The sequence below is a fragment of the Gopherus flavomarginatus genome, chromosome 2, assembly GCF_025201925.1.
Source record: "Gopherus flavomarginatus isolate rGopFla2 chromosome 2, rGopFla2.mat.asm, whole genome shotgun sequence".
Taxonomy (NCBI): Eukaryota; Metazoa; Chordata; order Testudines; family Testudinidae; genus Gopherus; species Gopherus flavomarginatus.
This window is the reverse complement of record NC_066618.1, coordinates 66,151,658-66,166,894: the sequence shown is the minus strand read 5'-3', so window position 1 is coordinate 66,166,894 and position 15,237 is coordinate 66,151,658. Positions and strand designations below refer to the sequence as shown.

Below are 15,237 nucleotides of genomic sequence, written 5' to 3'. Positions count from 1 at the left end.
CAGGTAAAGGAAGGTGGTGGAGAGCGATGTTGTCTCTAGTGGGGGAAGGAATTAGGCTCTCTTTGAGAGAGGGAAGGGAGTGGAAGGAGGTAGGAGCAGGAGCTGAAGGCAGTGTGTGGAGGAGAAGGAAGACAAGTTCATTCACCCCACTCATGCATTAGGATTTTGAGGCTGAGAATAGTCGCTCTTAGGGCTCTGCTGGTTAAAATTATAGAGGAAGAGAGATGGTTTGTAACTGAAGCATTCTTTCTGTTGTGAGTTCAGTTGGTGCAAAGAGAAATACAATGAAATGAGTGTTAACTTACCTGACAATGGCAAAGAAAATAACAATTATTTTCATTGTTAAAAGAATAAAATAATGTATGTACAAACCCTTCAGTATAGATGAACAGAATTATTGATAATGTTATTTTCTTACAAGAGTGTCAAAGTGGATGGCGTCAAATATTCAAGATGAGGAAATGTTACAGTTCTTCTTCGAGTGATTGCTCACATCCATTCCAGTTAGGTGTGCGCGCCGTGCGTGCACGTTCGTCGGAAACTTTTTTACCCTAGCAACTCCAGTGGGCCGGCAGGTCGCCCCCTAGAGTGGCGCCGCCATGGCACCTGATATATACCCCTGCCGGCCCACCCGCTCCTCAGTTCCTTCTTACCGCCGTGTCGGTCGTTGGAACTGTGGAGCGCGGCATAGCTGTCCTCCACATCCCTAGCTCTCCTTGTTCTACGGTTGATAGTTGTAGTTAGTAGTTAAGTGTAGTTAGTTATATAGTTAATAGTGTAAATAATATTGTAGATATTTGTTAGCCGGTTTGGGCCGTAGCCCTTCCCAGCACCCGGCACCGGGCTCATGCCTGGTTCGCCGGGCTTCAAGCAATGTGCGGCCTGTAAGAAGCCGATGCCAACCAGCGACCCTCACGACGCGTGTCTAAAGTGCCTGGGGGAATCGCACAGATCGGACAAGTGCCGCATTTGCAAGGCTTTTAAGCCTAGAACAAAGAAGGAGAGAGACCAGAGACTTAGGACTCTCCTCATGGAAGCGGCACTCGACCCGGCAGCTTCACAGGCCGTCATCTCGACACCGGCACCGGATCGCGCCGGCACCGGAAAGACTCCCCGGCACCGACCTTCCCCGGCGGCGGGTGCAGAAGCAAGACCCTCGAAGTGTGCAACTCCATCCAGGCAGACTCGAGTGGAGCGCCCGGCACCGACATCTGCCGCGGCGCTACCAGCACCGTCGACTCCGGGCCCGGAGGGTCCATCGAGTCCGGTCCCGCCGAGCTCCCCCATAAGATCTGGGGTTGAGCTATTGGTCCCATCGACGCCAGAGACCTTCGCCTCGGCACGGGACCTCATTGCCCTGAGTGAGTCAACTCAGCCTCCACCCCCGGTACCTCCGGTGCGGGTAGCGTCCAGGGGCAAACCTATGATGACAGCGCCGTCTCGGGACTCACGCTCGCTGTCGAGGTCCCGACACCATGGTCGCTCAAGATCCCGCCGCCGCTCGCAGTCCCGGCACCGCTCCCCTCGGCGGTACCGGTCGTACTCGCGGCACCGATCGGTCTCCAGACGGTCACGGTCTGGTTCCAGCCGCCGATACTGGCACCGGGACTCTAGGAGCCAGTCCCGCCGTCGATCAGCGCACCGGTCGACCTCCCGGCACCGAGCTGGTGGCAGGTCCCGGTCCCGGTCGACCTCCCGACACCGCGTCGGTGGCAGGTCCCGGTCCCGATCCCGGCACCGAGTCAGCGGCTGGTACCGGTCCCAATCCCGGCACCGAGCCCAAGACAGACCCCGGTCCTGATCCCGGCACCGGTATGACTCCCGGTACCGGTCCCCGGCACCGAGAACATCTTCGGCGCCAGGACGCGGAGACTCTTACCAGCCGCGGTCGGCCCCTCCATGGCCTTCCAGACAGCCGTCGGTGTCATCGCAGGCGGACAGTGTATACGCGCTGGGCACTGACAGACAAGCGGCCCTTTTTCAAGACCCTCCGCAACAGGACGAGGGTCCGCAGCAGTGGGGGTTCTGGACACCCTGGGCGTACCATCAAGCCCAGGGCCCCCAACAGCTTCCTCCTAGGCCTGCAACGGCAGAGCACAGGGCACCGGAGGCGTCGTTGTCTCGCCCCCCTCCCTCCCCGGACGGGGAGGACGGGTCAAAGCAACAGGACCCTGATCTCCCTCCTGAGCCAGAGGAGAGGGCTGAGGTGGACCTCCCGCTGGACACTCTCTTGCCGGGGGTCTCCTCATCGTCTTCTCCCGATGAGGCGGTGGCTGGCACTTCCTCTAATAGCCCTCCTCCGCTAGATCTCAGGGCACATCAGAACCTCCTCAGGCGCGTAGCACAGAATCTGAGCCTGCAAGCTGAGGAGGTCTCTGAGATCGAGGACCCCGTCGTCAGCATCCTCTCCTCCGATGCTCCCACCAGGGTCGCCCTGCCCTTCATTCGGACGATCCAGGCCAACGCCAATACGATCTGGCAATCGCCGGCCTCCATCCCCCCTACTGCACGGGGCGTCGAAAGGAAGTACATGGCCCCCTCCAAGGGCTATGAGTACCTCCATATTCACCCGACACCATGTTCCCTGGTGGTACAGTCGGTGAACGAGAGGGAGCGTCATGGACAGGAAGCCCCAGCCCCCAAATCCAAGGAGGCCAGGCATATGGACTTCCTTGGCCGCAAGGTTTATTCGGCTGGGGCCCTTCAGCTCAGGGTTTCCAATCAGCAAGCCCTTCTTAGCCGCTATGCATTTAACTCTTGGGTGGCAGCGGATAAGTTCAAAGAGCTGCTGCCACAAGAGGCGCGTCAAGAATTTGCGGCGATTCTTGACGAGGGCAAGAAGGTTGCACGAACCTCGTTGCAGGCCTCCTTGGACGCTGCAGACTCGGCTGCCCGTACCCTCGCCTCGGGGGTGACGATGCGCCGCATCTCCTGGCTTCAGGTTTCTGGCCTTCCACCGGAGCTCCAATACACCATCCAGGACCTCCCGTTCGAAGGCCAGGGCCTGTTCTCGGAGAAGACAGACCCCAGACTGAAAAGTCTTAAGGACAATCGGGTCATTATGCGCTCCCTTGGTATGCACATGCCTGGGACGCAACGCAGACCCTTCCGGCCGCAGCAACAGCAGCAGCGTCGGCCGTACCCCCAGTTCCGCCAGCGGCAGGACCTTAATAGGCGCCGCGGCAGAAATGGCAGGCGCAGGCCGTCGGGCAATCAAGGGGGGCAAAACCAAAGCTCCTCTAAAGCCCCACCTGGACCCAAACCTTCGTTTTGAAGGTGCGCCCGAGGGCGTAATACCAGTATCCCCCATGGATCCTTCCCCCCCGTTTTCCAACCGCCTTTCGTTTTTCCTCCAGGCGTGGTCCCGGATAACATCCGACCGCTGGATCTTACGCACGGTGCAGACGGGATACCGTCTGCAGTTTGTATCATTTCCTCCCTCCCGCCCCCCACCCTCGTCCCTCTTCAGGGACCCCTCTCACGAGCAATTCCTCCGCCAGGAGGTACAGACGCTCCTCAACAAAGGAGCTATAGAGGCGGTTCCGGAGAACGAGAAGGGCAAGGGGTTTTATTCCCGCTACTTTCTGATCTCCAAGGCCAAGGGAGGCCTCAGGCCTATCCTCGACCTGCGAGAGCTCAACAAATATCTAGTGAAGTTGAAGTTCCGCATGGTATCCCTGGGGACCATTATCCCATCCCTGGATCCTGGAGACTGGTATGCCGCCCTCGACATGCAGGACGCTTATTTTCATATTGCCATATGGCCACACCACAGACGTTTCCTTCGGTTCGTGGTCGGCCGCCTTCACTACCAATTTGCGGTCCTCCCATTTGGCCTTTCTACGGCTCCGAGGGTATTCACAAAATGCATGGCTGTCGTTGTGGCACATCTTCGGCGCAGTCGCATTCACGTGTTCCCTTACCTCGACGATTGGTTAATTCGGGGCACGTCGGAGCTGCAGGTCCGCAGCCACGTCCGCAGGATCACCGGCCTGTTTGCTACCTTGGGCCTCATGATCAACGTGGACAAGTCCACCCTGCTCCCCTCGCAGAGGGTGGAGTTCATTGGGGCCGTCCTGGACTCCACCGTGGCCAGGGCCCTTCTGCCGTTGCCGAGGTTCCAGTCGTCGGCGATCGTTCAGCGCTTGCTGGCAGCCCCCCTGACATCGATACGGACATGCCTAACCCTGTTAGGCCGTATGGCAGCCTGCACGTTTGTGACCGGGTATGCACGGCTCCGCATGAGGCCCCTCCAGTCTTGGCTCATCGCACATTACCGGCCGGCAAGGCAGTCACTAGACATGCTGATCACAATCCCCCAGGGGGTGTTGGATTCTCTCAGTTGGTGGCTAGACCAGTCCGTCGTGTGTGCGGGGCTCCCATTCCACCCACCCCAGCCCTCGGTGTCCTTAACGACGGATGCCTCAGATCTCGGCTGGGGGGCCCACCTGGGAACCCTGAGGACACAGGGCCTGTGGTCCCCACAGGAGGTGGAGCTACACATCAACATGTGGGAGTTGAGAGCGGTCCGCCTTGCTTGTCAAACGTTCTGTCACCAGCTTCGGGGTCGTTGTGTCGCTGTATTTACCGACAACACGACGACCATGTACTATATCAACAAGCAGGGTGGCACCAGATCCTCTCCCCTATGTCACGAGGCGATGCGACTCTGGGACTTTTGTATAGCCCACTCCATTCACCTCACAGCTTCCTTCCTTCCCGGAGTACAGAACACGCTGGCGGACCGCCTGAGCAAATCCTTCCTCGCGCACGAATGGTCCCTCCGCCCGGACGTCGCCCTCTCGATTTTCCAGAGGTGGGGTTGTCCCCGCGCGGACCTCTTCGTGTCCAGGGGGAACAGGAAATGCCAGGTGTTCTGCTCCTTTCAGGGCCGGGAACCCGGGTCTATAGCGGACGCCTTCCTTATTCCGTGGACGACCCACTTGTTCTACATGTTCCCCCCGTTCCCGCTGGTCCACAGGGTCCTTCTGAAGGTGCGCAGGGACAGGGCCCGCGTGATCATAGTAGCCCCGGCGTGGCCCAGGCAACATTGGTACCCCATGTTGCTGGACCTGGCCATAGCCGACCCAGTTCCCCTGCCCCTTCACCCGGACCTGATCACCCAGGACCACGGAGCTCTCTGTCACCCGGACCTCCAGTCGCTGCACCTAGCAGCGTGGCTCCTGCGTGGCTGACCAGTTCTGAGTTGCGCTGCTCCACCCCGGTACGTGAGGTACTCTTGGGCAGCAGGAAGCCTTCCACTAGAGTGACGTACTCGGCCAAGTGGAAGCGTTTCTCCTGTTGGTGCGTGGAGAAGGGTCTCCTCCCAATGGAAGTTTCGGTGGCCAATATTTTGGACTATATTTGGTCCCTTAAGCAACAGGGCCTGGCGATATCGTCCCTGTGGGTCCACCTGGCGGCTATCTCCACCTTTCACCCGGGTGGGGATGGCCGCTCCGTTTTCTCTCACCCGACGGTGACTAGATTCCTTAAGGGGCTGGAACTTCTGTACCCTAACGTCCGACCCCCTGCCCCTACCTGGGATCTTAACCTGGTGTTGTCTCGGCTCATGGGGCCCCCCTTTGAGCCGTTAGCTACTTGCTCCCTGCTCTATCTTTCTTGGAAGACTGCCTTTTTAGTAGCTATTACCTCAGCTAGACGGGTGTCGGAACTCCGGGCTCTCACAGTAGATCCCCCGTATACAGTCTTCCATAAAAATAAGGTGCAGCTGAGACCGCACCCTGCCTTTCTCCCCAAGGTGGTCTCAGCCTTCCACATCAACCAGGAGATCTTCCTCCCAGTTTTTTTCCCGAAACCTCATTCTTCACGCAGGGAGCAACAACTCCACTCGCTTGATGTCCGTCGGGCTCTCGCGTTTTATGTGGAGAGGACCAAACCGTTCCGCAAATCCCCCCAGCTTTTCGTGGCAGTAACGGACCGCATTAAGGGGCTTCCCATTTCCTCGCAGAGGTTATCCTCGTGGATAACGTCCTGTATCAGGACCTGCTATGACTTGGCTCACGTTCCTACGGGCCGTGTGACTGCACACTCTACCAGGGCGCAGGCGTCGTCGCTGGCTTTCCTCGCCCGTGTGCCCATCCAGGAAATCTGTCGGGCAGCGACCTGGTCATCGGTCCACACCTTTGCTTCCAACTACGCCCTGGTCCAGCAGTCCAGAGAGGATGCGGCCTTCGGATCTGCAGTGCTCCATGCCGCTACTTCTCACTCCGACCCCACCGCCTAGGTATGGCTTGGGATTCACCTAACTGGAATGGATGTGAGCAATCACTCGAAGAAGAAAAGACGGTTACTCACCTTTGTAACTGTTGTTCTTCGAGATGTGTTGCTCACATCCATTCCACACCCGCCCTCCTTCCCCACTGTCGGAGTAGCGAGCAAGAAGGAACTGAGGAGCGGGTGGGCCGGCAGGGGTATATATCAGGTGCCATGGCGGCGCCACTCTAGGGGGCGACCTGCCGGCCCACTGGAGTTGCTAGGATAAAAAAGTTTCCGACGAACGTGCACGCGCGGCGTGCACACCTAACTAGAATGGATGTGAGCAACACATCTCGAAGAACAACAGTTACAAAGATGAGTAACCGTCTTTTTGTAATATAAAATTATGTTAAGGATTTCTGTTTTAGTTCATACCAATTTATCCATCTGTCCTTAACCAGCACAGCTTACTACTTGTATCAGATTCATTGCTGAACTACTACTCTGTATTGTTTTATTGTTGGGAGGCAGGATGGCCCAGTTGCTAGAGTGCTAGACTGAGAGTCAGGATACCTGACTTCTGTCCCCAGCTCTTCCACTAACCTGCTGTGTGATTTTGGGTGAGTCACTTCCCTGTTTTTCCCCTCAGTTTCCTCATCTGTTAATTGGGATAGTAATACTTAATAAGGGCTTTGAGATGTATGGATGGAAAAGTGCTAAATACAGCTAAGGATTATTACTGTTATCAACTGTATATCAATAGTAATACATTTATTAGCTGCAGTCACAAATATTCTAAACTGGTCTAAACAACTTTAATTTCTCTAAATAGGGACATTTCTGTAACATCCTAATATAGGAATTTGAGGGATATATCCTGGAATATCTTTTGCATACATTTTTTTATATGCCAAAAGCCTTTCAATTTGGGACAGTCTCAGATGATTTTCCCCACTTCCCTCAGCATTTTTTTCCTCTGTATTTTGTTTTATAAGACCAGACAAGATGGGAAACCTGGGGTGGATTAAATCCAAACCTTCCCCAAAACGTGAACAAAGGCTGTGTTCTGCTTTAAAATATATTGGCTATCTTTTTCCCCTTCTACTTTTCATTTTCATACATATCTACCGGTAGATAGTTCTCTGTGATGTGGCCTGGACTAGAAGCAAAAATACATTGAGAGAGGCTGCTTCTGGGTTTCTTGCTTCCTGTCCGGAAACTAGGTAGTACAGTACTGGCAACTTTGTAAGAAAGCTTGTTCCCAGGAGACTTCTAGCCATTTTTTGCAAATTCAGCAGTTTCAGATAATTTGGATACAGTTAAATCACCAAATTTCTAGGTGTTTTTTTCACCAGGAGCAAACTTCCATGCTCTTTGAGGTTCACCCATCTCTGCTTAAAAATTCAGTTTTTAAGTAAAAACATGGCAGTGTGAATGGAACTGATTGTACTTGGCATTTATGCAATAAAGAATGTGGATTTGTTGGCTCCCTAAACTTGCCATTTGTCAGAAAATAGGCAGTTATGAATTTCAACATATGGTATTCATAAAATATTACTAAAATTAGGCTATATAAACTTCAAAAATTATATTCTGCATAAATATCAGAATTAGTTTGTGGTCTTTTGAAGTTTTTCATGTAATACATGTTATATTGAATAAAAAAGCCCACACCTCACAATATTGTTGTCCAGGCTTGACATATAGCTATACTTTTTGTGGAATTTGTGGGTTTGAAATCTCTTTGACTGAGAATATTTTAGTCCAGATGGCCTCAGCATTATGTAATTTGCCTTTTAATGTGTGACTTGCCAGCTAAGAAAACTTTGGTTTGGGTGAAACTTGCATACCCATCAGATATTTGTTACATGCTTGGAGAGGGGGAAGGGTGAGTGAGTTCTGGATTGTGCTAATACTTTGCTAATGCCACATGAGGAGCTATGCTTTTTCATTTGTTCTACGCAGTTAAATTGTGAGCCTGCGCATTATAAAGATTTTTTTTTTCAGTGGTGTCTTTTATACTGAAGAAACTGGCAGAACTTTAATCTCAAAACTATTTCACCTCGTTAAAATCTCTGCACTTTTTGTTTAATAAAATAGTTGAAATATATGAAATCTATAAAAATAGAGAGAGATATCCATATATTGAATATTTCTAGGCCTCAGAATAATGAACACATTAAAACATTGAGGGACTACACTTCTTAACATTTACCTGTTTTTGCTACAACAATTTAAAAAGACTAGATATGAATTGATCCTAAAATAGTGGCATATCCCTTCTTGTAGGTGTCTCAGTAATAGCAATTATTAATAACTTGTCTGTATTTTCATTTTAAGCCATTTCTTTCCCTTAGTCATTTATTATTTTGGTGTAAAAATTCATTCCTAGCTGAAACTTGGCATAAAGGGCCTGAATTCCTTGTTTTACCAGATGCAGAAGCAACAAAATCAGCATTTTTAAAGGGTCCAATAAAGAATAATTAGATTTCTGTGTTGTTTCAATGCATTTTTTGGTAACTTATAAATTCCAAAATGGCTTGATTAAAAAAATTAAATTAATTTAAAACCCCCATCCGAAGTACTATAAAAACATTTTGGGCTCCGTCCTAAAAAGTGCTAAGTATCCTACAACTCCTACAGGCTTTCAAAGAAGAACTGAGCACCTTTATAGGATGGCCTTGAAAGATGGCAGTTTTACACTACAGAGAACCTTGATCAGCCATCCATTTCACTGCAAAGGTGATGATGGATTTGGTCTCAAGCTGTGGAGGGTGCTAATCACACTTCCCTGAAACACTTTCAGGGAGCTAATTCACTGAGGGGCATTTCCAGATCAGTAGCTGCACTAGAATAAACTGTGTTCCCCTCCTTTCCTGGGAGTGTGGGAGTGAATAACGCGCCATAGCACTGTATGATTAGTTTCAGTAGAAGTCAGTGGGAGTTTTTTCTGCAGAATGAAGACTGCATTACGTGAGTTATGGAAGACAACCTATTCTAGAACAGGTGAATGAGAGCTGGGCAGGCCTCCTGGTTCATCATGAAGAAAGCCTAAGGGAAAACTCAATGCATTGACACTAAGGCCTCATCTACATTAGCATTTTTCAGGAAATCTGTGGCACTACATGTAGTAAGTGTAAATAAAGAACCAAGATGTTTTGTTGTTGTTTCATCTCTGAGCCATCTAAATCTGCATGTACAGAGGTAAAGAACATGGGGGTTAAAATTCCTGTTCCTCCTGTTGCTAACACCAACAGAACTGCTTTGGTGGTTATGGAATGGTGGAAGATTTTTCCAAAAATGCTAGATTAGACATAGTCTTGGTGTGAAAGCCCTAGCTGACCCAAATACAGATTTTCTTTCAGAGGAGATTGATTTAAAATCAGAGCAGTTTAAACCACCAATTTTAATCATGATTTAAATCAGCAAGCAGTAAAGCGTGATTTAGATTAATTAAAATAATCTTTTGCATTTGTACTTGTATTATTTTCCTAAGGAAAAGTTGTTTGTTTTGAGTGATGGTCTCTATGTATATTCCACTGTGGGCGCTCGGGCGCTCCCTGTGCCTGAGACCAGAAGATTTTTGCTAGCAGTGTCCATTGGTCTGTGCCTACGTCCTTCTCCTCCTTATACTCTGAACCAAAGGCATAAGGGGCGGTGTGGACCGACCTCTTCCCCAGTGTCTTTCTACTGCTCATGGTCTGAGATGGAAACCTTCAGTATATGCAGCGTTTGCTACTTTCTTAAATATTTTACCAGTAAATAGTCTTTTTGGCTACTTTTTAAACAGAGTTCTATAGTTTTTTAGTATTTAACTAGTTGGAGTAAATTCAGGACTTGTTCCCCTCCCCCCAGTACAGGGTGAATAGTATGCCCAAGATTCTGGGATTCAAAAATGGTCTCCTGTCCTAGGGCATAGCTGGTCAGTGACAACTGTCTAAAGTGTCTCTACTACCTCAGGGAAACTTATGTCCCGTAGAAGTGCAGAATTTGCTGATCTTCCCCGGCAGAACACACCAAGCCCAAGGCTTCAAAGATTTGTTATGAATTGTATGGAGACCCCCTGTACAATTGGCAAAGGTAACAAAAAGCTCTCATCCAATTCCAAGGCCGATAGGAGTAGAGCTAAAGAGTCCTCCATGCAGAGATATCAGTAGGATAGAAAACACTCTAAGAGATTAAGGAAATCCTCCTCCAGGTCCACTTCCAAGAAGAAGACCTCTTCCCTGACATCATCAAATTCAGGTGAGAATCTGTGCCCCAGAATGGGAGGCACATGACCTCACAGGGGGTATGGTACCGATCTCCTGGTTCCAAAGAACAAAAATGTCCTGGGACCAGTACTGTTCACAGGAGCAGGAATGTCTACAGTCATCCTTCAGCCACTCCATTTCCACCCATCCTGGTAACTGTTTTCTGAAAATCTTGTCAGAACCTTCCCTTTTGTGACAGAGCCAACTCAGTCACGAGATTTCAGTCCAGTCCCCTCAGCATTAACAAAGTCTCCGTTCAGACCCTTGGCTTCATGCACTTTGACCAACCCTATATGAAGGTTGCCTTTCTGGAAATCATCATCTTAACTAGAAGAGTGGATGAGCTGAGGACCCTTATGGCTGATCCATCATATGTGATCTTGAATAAGGATAAAGTTACTTTAAGATTTCACACTAAATTTACTTCCAAGCTAATGTCAGATTTCTATCTGAATCAAACTATTTACTTACCTATCTGCTTCTCAAAACTTCACATCGCTAGTTGAGGACAGGAGATTTCATTCTCTGGATGTCTCTTGGGCTTTGGCATTTTACCTACAAAGAATAAAATATTTTAAGAAATTGTCTAGACACCATATCCTTTGGGGAATGGATGAGAGGGGAAGCAATCTCTTCATAAAAACCTTCAAAATGGATTTCAGGCTATGTTAAGAGTTAATAGACACCTCTTCCATAAAGTGTGAGAGCCTACTTGACTAGAGCCAAGGCCTCTTTGGTAGCCTCACTTTTTGATGTTTCTCTCACTGAAATCTGTAAGTCAGCAATATAGGGCTCTGTTCATACCATCATGAGACATTACGCCCTGGTGCAACCTTCTGCAGCTGATGCATCTTTTGGTACAGCAGTTGTCCAGTCATTGGTACCACAAAGGTCCTCACACCTTCCTCTTCAGTGAATGCTGCTTGTCAGTCACCCACAATGGAATATGCATTGGGACCATCTCGCGAAGAAAAAAGAGAAGTTACTTACTCTGTACAGTAACTAAAGTTCATCAAAATGTGTGGTCTTGATCTGCATTCCACTACCCACCCTCTTTTCCCTCTGCTTTGGATCTTTTTGCACATCGTTTGTGGTAGAGAAGGTAGAGAGGCAGTCCGTCTGCACTGCACCTTATGCCTGTGGTTTGGAGTGCAAGGAGGAGAAAGGTGCGGATGTGAACCAACAGACCCTACTAGCAAAAATCTTCCTGTCTCAGGCTCATGGAGCTCATGCATGCCCACAGTGGGAGTACAGAGCCATCCCAAAGAACTCCACTTACTGTACAATGAAAGTAACTTCTTTCTCTTTAGTTGGTAACCATTAAAATGTGTTGATTTGCAAGTAAATATAGACTTCACACTAAATGTAATGCTGCTTTTTTCCTAACCAGATGGATACACATTATTTATACACAGTTATTTAGGTAATTCTGTATCTTAATATTCGGTTATCCAGATTAATAATTTTTGCATTTATTATGTTATAAAGTGGTGAATAATGTATTTCATATTTATTAGATTATTTAGTTTTTTACTTGTGATTATTTTGTGTCAAGCTGTATTTGAATGGAAGATCAAATTCAACTAAAATGCACAGAAATAGCATTTTAAATTGTATCAGAACTATTGTGAAAGACATGCGTACATAAGGAAAAAAGTTTTTCAAAATGTTAATCAAAACATATTTTGCATTTAAAATAGGATTACTAAACATAGGAGGTATATGTAGTTAGTAAATTGAACTGATGCTTTTGGGTCACGATGATCTCACCTTCATGCCTAGGTTTTATTTATTGACCTAAAAAGGAAAATAAGCTTTCCTGCTTTTTCAGCTCCATATTGGTTTCTTAAATTTTTAATGAACTAGTCATTGAACTGAACTAGCTGAATAAACTGAAATGAAGAAAATATTCATTCTGCACCTGCAGAAAAGGCTACTGCTGTCAAAAGCTGGTTCCAGGTACTGTCAGTGACTTCCACCAGTTAAGTGGTTTGACTTTCTTTAGAACTTGGCAGCAAATGTACTGCTTATTTTTTTTATTTAATTTACATTATTTTAACAGATTATGATAAATTTAAGCCTTAACATAGGTTGTCAGTTTGAAACTTTAATTTTAAATAATTTCCTTTAAAAATAAACCTGTATTTAATTTATTTAATTTAAATAATAACAGATTTAAAAAACATTGATTTTTATCCACCCTGTTTTCTCTTCAGATGAAGTGTGTTGTTTCCAGCTGAGAAGATCAGGACAAATGATTGTGAGATGATGAACTGACCAGGTTCTGAACACATTGACTGACCATTTTTTCTTGCCAGCATTTAATTTGGAACATTTTGGCTTTGTTCCAAAAACGAGTCAGTTTTAATTCTTTTGAATGATTGTAAGGTGCCTTGACTTGTGAAAACCAGAGTTTAATCAATTGCATCTGCTAGTACACAGCCCTGCACTGGGGGTCAGTACTGAGCTGCATCACTTAAAGGGCATTGCCTTCCAGAGCACCCCTGTATGCAAAGCCCTGTGGTGCTGGAGCCCATTGCTGCACACTATTATAGGATGCAACATGCTGCCCCTTGTATGCTGGTCCCACTTTGTGAACCACTGAGCGTAGGCTCTGCGCACACAATCATGCCAGTAACTTCATTGGAAGCAGAGTTAGGCCAACACTCAGCACTTTTTGAAAGTCCTGCCTAAATATGTAAATATTGATGTACAGAAATGGATGTTTAAAACAGGTTAAAGAGAAGAGAAAGAACTTTGCAAGGCCATGCCTCATGCAAATGACAAAAGAACAGACATGTTATGTAACTTGAAACTCAGGAATCCTTCCCATTTCTGTCTCTGGTGGTTAGAATTTTTCACTCTTGCTATATTACAAGCCCATGGAGACTTTTAAAACTACTTATACAGACTTTACTGTTTTGGATGTACAACAGTTAGTTGCATTAAGGTGTAGTTTGGGGGAAAGAGAAACAATTTTTATAGCATTTTTAAAATAACTTTATTAAAGGATAGCGTAAAAGATCACAGTTTCTGTATTTTTACTGTTTAGCTTTGAAAAGATAATAAAGTTACCATGCAGGAAGTGTAGCACATGGACACGTTTGTTACCAGCCTAATATAAGTTTAAATGCTCTGAAAAATACTGTGTATTAAAATGTATGAAAATGTCACATAATTAAATAGCAAAGGAAAGACAAGGAAAATATTGTACTGTAATGTATGGCAAGATAACATCAAAAAATCTAAAATGTACTTAAATTCTGTAAGGGTCTAATTTATTTATTTAGTGAAATAATCTTTTTATAGTGCCTTCGAAGGATCGCAAAATATTATAAACATATAATGAAGTATTCTCTTGTAAAGTAGGGCAAGTAGTACTGTAGTATCCCTATATTACATGTGGGAAAACTGAGGCACATGGTGGTTAAATGACTTGCCCAACGTTAAAGGAAGTCTTTAGTAGCTCTTCTAACTCCTACGGTTGTCCTTTAGCCACAAGTCTATGCTTAAGTCAAAATACTCAGAAATGGAAGCCTGAAGTTATAGTCCTAAGTTCATATTTAAGCACCTGAATAACTGGCCTAATTTTCGAAAGTGTTGATCACCCTGTATTTCTTGCTGGCTCTAGTAGCACGTTTGCAGAGGGCAGTAGGTGCTGTAATGCCAGTTGATCATGCCTGGTATCTGTCAGAACAACTTCCTCTCCACCCTGCTACTTGGGACCATCATCCTCTCTTGAAGGGTCAGGGGAGACCTCGAAGGATGTACCCTCTCGTAGATCACCCCCATCCTCCCTAAGTGGGCCATGGAAGGTGCTGGGTGTCCCCATGTCTCTGTTTCACCTAATTCCTCTTACCCTCCTTAACCCTCTACTTGCTGAGGACCAATGGGAATTAGCTCTCTTTTCTCCCCACCCACTCATCTACCTTTTGAAGTTCCAGTACCAGAAGGGCTCACAATTGAGCAGGCACTGTTTTCCTCAGTGTGTCCTTTAGGTCTCAATGCCTCCCCTACTTCCCTCCCAATACTGTCATGATTCCTTGAACAGGGTGGAGTCCACTTCATGGGAGGAGATGCTGAGGTATCGCAGTCCCTCACTCCAAATCAGCAAGGGACAAGCCATCCCAGAGTCCTCATGAGCTCTGAGGAAGAGGCTGAATGCCTGGGAAGGATGCACTCCCCTGAGGCAAGACAAAACCAGATTATTTTTTTACAGTTTTGAGAAATTTAGGCACAGCTTCTACAAGGAAGTCAAAGTTCTGGACATGACCCAAGGATACTCCACCAATCAACCCCCAGGAAGAAGTTATTCAAGTCTAAAAAGAAACCCTCATTCCACCTGCTTTCCATTTTACAGGGAAAACCATTTAATTATATGGGAGCCTTGCAAAAAACCTGGTGACTACTTCGCCCTCTCCAAGACAATATCCTTCTTTTATCAGCTATGCAAACACTACTTTGAGACCTGGGGATCTCTGCATGTAGAAACAAGTTACCTTTATGATTATGATTACCAAAAAAAAAAAAAAAAAAAAAAAAAAAGGCTAATCCTGTGAAATAGCAATTTTTCTCAGATGCTCTCTGTAGCAGAAAATTGAGCCAGTTTTCTGAAAGGAGAGACATTTGTCATGATTATCTCTGCTGATTGTGCCATGGTCTTCTCTAGAAAGACAAAATCCCAGCAGAACTTTGTGAAAAGCTTCTTGATAAAGCCATGGATCAGGATCTGCAAGGTGTTGGTGAAGGAGCTTGAAGAAAGGATCTC

At 47.1% G+C, this 15,237-nt stretch overlaps 1 protein-coding gene across 2 annotated transcripts in view; it reads left to right on the top strand.

Moving 5' to 3' along the window:
* Positions 1 to 15,237, top strand: part of JAZF1 (JAZF zinc finger 1) — a 279,200-nt gene that overhangs the window by 162,721 nt on the left and 101,242 nt on the right. The window lies entirely within an intron of this gene.